At 45.3% G+C, this 10,051-nt stretch overlaps 1 long non-coding RNA gene across 1 annotated transcript; it reads right to left on the bottom strand.

The window, feature by feature from the left end:
• Nucleotides 1–3,329: 3,329 nt before the first annotated feature.
• LOC147353910 (uncharacterized) lies at nt 3,330–8,946 on the bottom strand. The gene is made up of 2 exons (XR_015146044.1): nt 8,774–8,946; nt 3,330–4,475 (listed from the first exon to the last, which is right to left on the bottom strand). It is a non-coding gene; the product is annotated as an uncharacterized LOC147353910 (long non-coding RNA).
• Between the last annotated feature and the right edge of the window lie 1,105 nt (nt 8,947–10,051).

Below are 10,051 nucleotides of genomic sequence, written 5' to 3'. Positions count from 1 at the left end.
CTTCTTGCTATTCTTTGGAACTCTGCATTTATATGTTTATGTCTTTCCTTTTCTGCTTTGCTTTTCTCTTCTCTTCTTTTCACAGCTATTTGTAAGGCCTCCCCAGACAGCCATTTTGCTTTTTTGCATTTCTTTTCCATGGGGATGGTCTTGATCTCTGTCTCCTGTACAATGTCACAAACCTCATTCCATAGTTCATCAGGCACTCTATCTATCAGATCTATGCCCTTAAATCTATTTCTCACTTCCACTATATATTCATAAGGGATTTGATTTAGGTCATACCTCAATGGTCTAGTGGTTTTCCCTACTTTCTTCAATTTCAGTCTGAATTTGGCAATAAGGAATTCATGGTCTGAGCCACAGTCAGCTCCTGGTCTTCGTTCCAGCTCCTTCTCCATCGTTGGCTGCAAAGAATATAATCAATCTGATTTCAGCGTTGACCATCTGGTGATGTCCATGTATAGAGTCTTCTCTTGTGTTGTTGGAAGAGGGTGTTTGTTATGACCAGTGCATTTTCTTGGCAAAACTCTATTAGTCTTTGCCCTGCTTCATTCTGAATTCCAAGGCCAAATTTGCCTGTTACTTCAGGTGTTTCTTGACTTCCTACTTTTGCATTCCAGTCCCGTATAATGAGAAGGACATCTTTTTTGGATGTTAGTTCTAAAAGGTATTGTAGGTCTTCATAGAACCGTTCAACTTCAGCTTCTTTAGCATTACTGGTTGGGGCATAGACTGGGATTACTGTGATATTGAATGGTTTGCCTTGGAAACAAACAGAGATCATTCTGTCGTTTTTGAGATTGCATCCGAGTACTGCATTTCGGACTGTTTTGTTGACCCTGAAGGCCCCTCCATTTCTTCTGAGGGATTCCTGCCCACAGTAGTAGATATAATGCTCATCTGAGTTAAATTCACCCATTCCAGTCCATTTGAGTTCACTGATTCCTAGAATGTCGACATTCACGCTTGCCATCTCTTATTTGACCACTTCCAGTTTGCCTTGATTCATGGACCTGACATTCCAGGTTCTTATGCAATATTGCTCTTTACAACATCGGACCTTGCTTCTATCACCAGTCACATCCACAGCTGGGTATTCTTTTTGCTTTGGCTCCATCCCTTCCTTCTTTTTGGAGTTATTTCTCCACTGATCTCCAGTAGCATGTTGGGCACCTACTGACCTGAGGAGTTTCTCTTTCAGTATCCTATCATTTTGCCTTTTCATACTGTTCATGGGGTTCTCAAGGCAAGAATACTGAAGTGGTTTGCCATGCCCTTCTCCAGTGGACCACATTCTGTCACATCTCTCTACCATGATCTGCCCGTCTTGGGTTGCCCCACAGGCATGGCTTAGTTTCATTGAGTTAGACAAGGCTGTGGTCCTAGTGTGATTAGATTGACTAGTTTTCTGTGAGCATGGGTTCAGTGTGTCTGCCTTCTGATGCCCTCTTGCAACACCTACCGTCTTACTTGGGTTTCTCTTACCGTGGGCGTGGAGTATCTCTTCACGGCTGATCCAGCAAAGCGCAGCCATTGCTCCTTACCTTGGACGAGGGGTATCTCTCACCGCCGCCCTTCCTGACCTTCAATGTGGGATAGCTCCTCTAGGCCCTCCCCCCTCTATTGCAGGTCATAGAATGGACAGAGATAAGACCGATCTTATCAACCAATGACTCCACCCATATGCCCCCTCCCTAGAACCTGAAAGGGCTCTCACACCCTGGGGAGTAGGGAAAACTAATTAACATCTCTTTAGGCTCTGAAGTCCTTCCCTTGTGCGTGGGCCCAGCAGAATTGTGCATAAACATTAGCCGACAAACTTGGGCTTTCGCCCTGCCTCCCAAAAAGAATTTTCGGACACTGCTTGGGTTATTTACTGCCCTTTCTTTGTCTATGAACCACGTTTATACTACTGAGACTTTAGGGAAAGTGTTAGGGAAAGAGTTAGGTAAAGAACAAAGAACGTTATGCAAAGGGTTTACTTATAAGAACTTTACATATACTCCTGTTCGTTGGGACTAATGTCAAGCCAAATCAGTAAAATTAATGTTTGTGGCTTATCACATAATTCTTGATTGGGGACCCCATGGTATGTGGTTCTCTAACTGCTCAGAAGAGGTTAATAGCACGGTGTGTGATTATGTTATACAAGTCACATGGAAGGTCACTGACAATACGATGGAACATTACCATGGCAAAGGACTTCTTGGGTGGCTTGACGGTGGATTAGCCCCACTTCGTCCTAGGATAGTCCTCGATAAACAGAGTGGGCCTGAACAATGACACATTTGGAAACTTGCTGTGAGCACAGAAGAAATTGGAACTTGGACCCGACATTTCACAGGGACCAGTCGTGGTCATAGTAACTATTTCTTTCACTATAATCAGTCATATTTATACAGGCCTGTGTCCCACTTCCTTTTGTTATAGCCATAGGAAATTTACAATTTAATAAGACTTCATATTCTGTAACTTGTATTAATTGCAAACTATATACTTGTCTTAACTCCTCTATCTCTTTAAGACATGATTCCCTTTTGATTCTTCCATCTCGATATAGTTTGTGGTTACCAGTAAATCTCCAACGACCCTGGGAAGAAGGGCCCATGGCTGGACTTGTTTCCAGATTACTTCAATTTTGTGTTACTCCTGTTCATTTTAATCATAGTGCCTACAACTGGGAACAAATCAAATTTCATTTTACAAACATAATAAAATAGGGAGAATTGTCAGGAAGCATTTAACAGGAGGCTTCCTGTGTGCTGTTTTGGGTCTGTCATGAATTCTCTGCCCCTTATTAATTCCTGAATATTCAGGAATTAAATGGAGTAGCAAACTACTCCCGGGGGCTTAAGAATGCATGCATTTCCGTCGTTAGTTTTTCCATACGGTGATAAGTAACTATTACGAACCTCTTCCTTTTTATGAACCATACAGTAAAAGTGATTATTTACAACCCTCTCTCTTTCATATGGATGACTTCATGTTTCCTTGAGAACTTGTAAGTTTTGATTTTATCTCTGCTGAAAGTAGCTATCTTGTAAGACAGTACAAATACCCACACAATGTTGAATAAAACACTTTTGCTCCACCAAAGCTTTGGTCCCCATGTCTTTCTTTCTCTCTCTCTCAGGCTAACTCTGTGGAGTGCAGAGACCCGTCGTGCTCACTCTCCTTCCCGGGCTTCTAAGACCCTCTCAAGAAGGCGCCCTGTCCCTTCACCCGCCTCGAGAGGGCGCCAGGTGCCTTCGTGAGCGACGCAAGCCCTGTGTCAAAGGACTTTATTGGTTTTCTGCATAAACCAAGGAATATCAGCCTCTTTCTCTTTCTCTCTTTTACTTTCTTATCATCGACTCCGGACCACCAGGTTCCAGTCCATTAAAGGACCTCAACATATTACTCATTTGATAATACTGCCCATGTAATTTAACCTACCAAATGAACCTAATTAGCTTAATATCTCTCTTTGTCCTGTTTCAGGGGCCCTTTGAAGCATCCCAGAGTTAGCTAGGGGTCAAGAAGACTTCATTAGAATTTGATTTAGGAAGTTTTGTTGAAAATATCAAAAGGGGTTAAAACACTAAATCAGATAGAGTCATAGATCAGTGTGAAACAATGGTTATTCACTTTGCCAACTGTGGTGGATGGTCACTTAGCTTGCTGATATATTACAATGAGCATATACTGAGGCTCAGGGTCTAGTGGAAGTCGACTCTGCCATCTTGGCCTCAGTTGGTTGTATCAGGCGAGTGTATGCTCCTCGGTTCTGTCTCGTCACAACGAAGATTTGGAGTGATGGACATTAAAGCCCCCTCGGCGTGTCACAGCTCTCGGGTCTCGGAGACACCGTGTTATAGCCCTCAGGTCTCGAACGGACTGTGTTATAGCTCTTACACAAATCAGTGTTACAGCTCAGTATTACAGCTCCATTTTATTTAGAAGATAGCAGGAAAATCCATCTTTGAGGCGTGAAGGCACGTTGATCCAAAGACACGAAGAGATGAGGACCCCAGCATGCAGGAGAGAGCTAGCAAGCTAGCTTTGGCTCTTCTTTTTATACATTTTTTTCCTGTGCCTGTCCTATGTCAATTGGGCCAGTCAGGAGTGGTGTTTGTTTTACCTGAGGTCCTCACTCCGGTCCTCAGATCTTCTTTTGTTCTATTTTCGCGGGCTTTTCTGTTCCTCATCTTTTAGACACCACCATTCTGGACTCCTTTTCCCTATTCTAACTACCTAACATTACCCCCTCAAGAGATGGAAGGCCCAGTTCTTTGGGAATAAGGGTGTCGAGATCTTTCTGGCTACTTCCTGCTGAACTGGGATGGCGAGGGGTATTGGGCCTCCCCCTCTTGCTAGTCTCAAGCCTCAGAGTCCTTATAGCGGTGTCCATCTCAGGGTGAGTGATATTTTCCGTGGTCGGCTGTAGTTTTATATCTTTGTTGAACTGGCACTGCATGTTGTAGCTGGTTGACCTGGGAAGAGAAAAAACAGGTTAGACAATTGACAGTACATGGAACAATCATAAGCATCATCAATATGGCATAACATGGACGAGTAGGTGCATCAGTCAATTCTAAATTCACATGGCCAGGATGGCTCAAGTCCCTCCTTGTTTAGGGATCAGAAGATCTATCTCCTGTCTGTTTTGGAGTACAGTCTCTACCAAGCTGTGTTGGCTCTTTAGAGCTATCCTGAGAAATCTTATCCCCAGAAACCAGATTTTGGGGGTGTTCATTAGAATGGCACTCATTGGTAGTCCTGAATAGGTATCTGAGATCTCCCAGGGGCTCACAGGTGTATTGAGTGCCCTCTTCTGTTTTTGTCCATGGCGTGACTCAGGTTCTTGATGTCTCATCACAGAAAGAATTCAGTGAGAGAAAAAGTGATAGGTAAGAAGTAGATTTATTCATAGAGAAACACTCCCCACAGACAGAGTGTGAGCCATTACAGAGGGTGAGCACAACGGCCTGGAAATGTGGTGTGGTAGTTTCTATGGGCTGGATCATTTCTTAGACTACTAAGTGGGAGGATTATTCCAAAAGTTTTGAGGAAGGGGAGGGGATTTCCACCTCGGAACTGTCACGGCACCTTGAGTGTGCCATTTAGCTTGCTGATGTGTTACAATGAGTTATACCAAGGATCAAGGTCTAGTCAAGTTGACTTGTCGGCCATCTTGGACCCGTTTGATTTTAATTCATTTATGTTGTGCCCTCGGGATATGTCAAAGGTTGTGCCCTGCCCTTTCCCCTCCTGTTTCAAAGGAGCCTCAGAATATTCACCTGGGGCCTTACCCAGATGCTGGCCAAGGTGTCTCCATGTCCCTGATTCTTTCTCCTTCCTCCAAATAATTCTTTGGAGCAGAAACATTCAGGCTGACATAGGCTGGAGAAACTTCTTTAAGGTGAAGGTGGCCTCCCCAACTTCTAGGGTGGTCCTCCTTCACCCTCCACTTCTGACTCAGAGCCCCCACTGCCTGGATGCAGTACCTGGTAGGACTGGAGCTCAGCCTTCTTGACAAGAGTCCCAGGCCACCTGGCCTTTGAAGGAATCTTCCAACCCTCTGCCTTCTCAAAAGAGCCTGGCGTGGAGGAATGACCTCGGAGAGTCTGATCAAGCCAGGGGACCCCCGTGGGGCTGCCCCTAAGTCAACCCCATACCGACCGGCCAATTTGTTGCCAAAATCTGGCCTCTGTACAGTGGTGCAGGATGAAACCTTTAAGGAAGTGTTGGGTGAAGTAGAAAGAAATTAGCTTTACTGTTTGGCCAGGCAAAGAGGGCCACAGCAGGCAATGCCTTAAGACTGTGTGTCCCAGCCTGGTGGTGGTAGTGAGGAGTCTCACAATGTTTATTGACCCATGGTCGGTGGTGAGGTAATGAAGAGGCAACGTCATCAACCTTCTGCTTCCAAGTGGTCTGGGGTTGACTTGCTTGTGGGCAACATACAGTTAACTTCCTCCACTTGGTAGGGGTTTGAGTATCTGCTAAACAGTTCCCATATAAGGCACAGAACAATATCTATAGATCTTGAGGAAGAACTAAATAAAGGTCCTTGACTTTGTCTAATGGCTGAAGTATTATTATTTTGGCTTGTTTGACTGTTTTCCTTTGCTTTCTGCATTTTTTCACTTCTCTGATTAAATTTATTCTTTTAAAAAATTTTTTACTTTTTATTTTCTGGCCGCGTCGCAAGCAAGTAGGATTCTCGTTCCCCAACCAAGATCAAACCTGCGTTCCCTGCAGTGGAAGTTCAGAGTCCACCCACTGGACCCCCAAGGAAGTCCCCAAGTTTATTCTTTGATGAAAGATTTTCTACAGACAAAAGGCAGGCGGAAGACTCGGCTGGGGCTTTATTCTGGGAAAGCCTCCTAGGGTCCTGCCTGGTCACCATCTGGCCCTTCCCCTACTCTGCGCCCGGTTGGAGTCTCGGTCAGCACAGAACCAGGCAGAAGACGACATGTCAGTTTGGTAATCCTTTATCTCCATGGTCAAGTCTATTCATTGCCAGGCACAGTTGGTGTCTTGCTTAAAACAGCAAAAGTTCGATTTCTAAATGTTTGCCAGTGTTGGAGGAAATCACAGTTTAGTGGCCACCACAGGAAGCCAAGCTGGTAATCTGTGTCTCCTGAAACCTGTTATCATGTTAGCGATGTCTCCCCAGTTTTAAATCAGTCCTCTCTCTTAGACAGAGGAGTCAGTATTTATAATTATTAAGGATATCCAAATCTCTACTGTTAACTTCCTTCAATGATGTGGCTTCTTTAACAATAATAAACGACGTTGTCTTCTAAGATTTTGCAAAGATAGCATAGATTCTGAACAAATATATAAAAAGAAATTAAACTGTAATGGCTTCTGCTATTTGGCGACCAAACATCTGTTTAAAGATATATATGATATTGTTTTATGAACGATTCACGTTTAACGAGTTGCTATCTTATGTAGTACAAATATCAGCATCCCTTGGACTGGGCAACCCAACAGTTCAAGGGTTTCAGGGCTTGTTCTGTTCCATATATCATTAATTTATCTATGAGAAACCCACAGAAAATATACATTATGCATACAAACATAGTATATATATCTACTATATATTGTATTATGCATTATATATTATATAATATGATATATATCATGTATGTTATATACGTGTGTGTGCGCGCACTCAGTCGTGTTCAACTGTGACCCCATAGACTATATAGCCAGTTAGGTTCCTCTGTCCATGGAATTTTCCAGGCAAGAATACTGGGGTGGGTTGTCATTTCCTACGTCAGGGGATCTTTGTGACCCAGAGATTGAACCGGCATCTCTTGCATCTCCTGTGTTGGCAGGCAGATTCTTTACTACTGTGTCACCTGGGAAGCCCCATATATATATTATATATATATATTTTTAGTATACATATTATTATAACATATACCAGACACTGGTATGTATCTGGTACATGTACATTGCTTTGACTTTCATTTTCTTTTCCATTAAGAGTTTTGTTCTTTTCCTACCTTAAAAATCTTTTTTTCTAGGGGTATAGTTGATTTACAGTGTTGTGTTAGTTTCAGTTATACAGCAAAGTGAGTCATACATATATCCACTCTTTTCCAGATTCTTTTTCCATATAAGTCATTACAGAGTACTGAGTAGAGTTCCCTGTGCTATACAGAAGGTCGTTATTCCTCATCTATTTTATATATAGTCGTGTGTACATGTCAACCTCAGTCTTCCAGTTTATCCCTCCCCTCCTTACCCCAGGTAACCATCAGATTGCTTTCTACATCTATAATTTTATTTGTTTTGTAGATAAGTTCATTTGTATCCCTTTTTCATTTCTCAGTTGGTGTGCTTTAGATGCTTTTGGTTAGATAAAAGAGTAAACATAATCTATTAAGTGGGAGAAAACAGTGGCAAATACTATATGATATCACTTACATGAGGAATCTAACAAAATACCACAAACTAGTATATGTAACAAAACAGGGAATGTCCATCTCTGGGCTTCAAATGTGCTTCCGCTGAGCTTGTGTGAGGCTGAGATGTGTGAGCAAGTGAAGACCGCTCTGAGACCACAGCGGAGGCTGAAGAGGAGCCAGAGCCAAGAGAGGGGAGGGGAGCGCGGTAGAAGAATCTAGAACACGAGGGCACAGGATGAGTAAGAATGAGGAAGACTGTGGTAGGCAGAGCCCAGAAGGAGCTAGAAAAGCCGGGAAGCGGGGACGAGTTTAGGGGGCAGGGAAAGAAGAGCGGGTTACTGTCCTCAGGGAAGGAAATGGAAAGCGGGTGTGAGGGCGGGGCTGCTTGTGCACTTTCAGTTCTTGAGGCAAAAAGAGGCCTCAGTCACATCTCCCGCTGTTGGAACTGCCAGCCTCCAGGCCCCCCTTGGGAAGCACAGAGCTTGCTGGGGTCCACACCGTCCACACTTCCCTTCCCAGAACGGTCCTTACACTTCGAGGGCTTCTCGGTGGCGTGGAGCTTCTCCTTCCCTCTGTTCTCACCCAATTCTCTCCCTTGCCCGGGCCCCAGTGCACCCCTGACTCCTCTCAAGGCCCCATGGCTCCTCGCCCTCCCAACAGATCGGGATCAGCCCGCCCCAAACTCCCAAGTTGGCACCCACAGGGCAGATAACCATTAAAGGTTCATCTGGCAGACCCCCTCTGTTGACCAGATCCCCAGGTAGAGTGGGCAACTTCCTGGCCAGCCAGGTGCCCTTCCCCAGCAGACTGGGGGACCCTGCTGGGTAAGAGCATCCAGTCCAGGACATCACGGAAAATTTTTTTACCTTCTGTGTGAGAAATTTAGCCCGCACCCACTCTCGGACTTCCAAGACCTTGTCTACGATCAGCGAAAGAAGTGAAGACATGGCGCAAGCTCGAGTTGTGGGTATTCCTCTCAGAACACACCCTGAATTTACGTCCTCCGGGAGACGTCGTGGGAGGTGCCGGCTTCAAAGAGGAAGCCCAGGGGGCGGGGTTTTCAGAGAAGAGCTCCATGCCAATCAATCAAGGCCCTGGTGCGGGAGATCTGTGGGTTGAGTGTGTGTGTGTGTGAATATGTATCCATATATGTTTATTTGTGTGTATGTATGTAGCTATGTGCCTACATACGTGTGTGTACACGGGTGTGTGTGTATGTCTGTGTATTGTGTGTTTATATCTATTTGTGTGTGTGTGTATGTTTCTATGTGTTTTGCATCTGTTTGTGAAGGGAGTTAGCGACACGCAGGCACAAATCTCCTGGCACAAAGGAATCCCAGGGAAGAGGAGTGGGTGGAGAAAGGGTCCAGGAAACCAGGTGGAGAAGGAGATTGGAATCCTTTGGGGCTAGAAAGGCAGACTTTGCACAGGAGTTGGGGGATGTCAGGACCCTGGAGGAGACAGAAGTCTTGAGCTGAGGGTGCAGGCGATTCAAAAACTGAAGGGCATGAGCAGTGGGGATGGGGGCCAGAATACGGTTCCTGGACTCCAGCCCTGGGGAAGTGAGGGAACGGCTTGGGGTAGGGCCTAGAATGTAGGACAAGAGGGCAGGATTTCCAGGTTCCAGCTGGAACCAGGCTGAGAAGGGCAGGGTTGCTCTCAGAGGGGGTCTGGTTGGGGCCTCCAGCGTCTGGGGGAAGCCCTGCAGGAAAACAAATGTCCACGTGGGGGCTGCAAACGTTCTTCCATGGATTTGAGAGATGGTGAAATGTGTGAGTAGGTGAAACTGAGGCCACATGGAAGCTGCAAAGGATCCAGGACCCAGGGAGCAGAGGGTATAGTGGGCAGAAGAATCTAGAATACAAGAAGTGGGAAGGGGAGAAAATGAAGGATGGGGCAGGCCTAGGAGTGTGCAGAGCCCAGAATGATCTAGAAGAGCGGGTGAAGGGGGACGAGTTTAGGGGGCAGGGAAAGAAGAGAAAGTTGCTGTCCTGGGGGATGGGAGGGGAAAGTCGGGGTGAGGAATGACTCTGCAGAGATGAGATTACTTGTGTAGTTTCTGTTTTTCAGGCAAAAAGAGGCCTCAGGCGCATCCTGCCCTTTGGAACCGCCAGCCTCCCTTGGGAAGCTCAGAGCTTGTTGGA

Source organism: Bos grunniens, chromosome 18, assembly GCF_055505025.1.
Source record: "Bos grunniens cultivar Pamir isolate PY7600 chromosome 18, Bosgru_T2T1.0, whole genome shotgun sequence".
In the NCBI taxonomy this organism is placed as follows: domain Eukaryota; kingdom Metazoa; phylum Chordata; class Mammalia; order Artiodactyla; family Bovidae; genus Bos; species Bos grunniens.
Note: the sequence above shows the minus strand (reverse complement) of the source record. Positions and strands in the feature narration are given on the sequence as shown.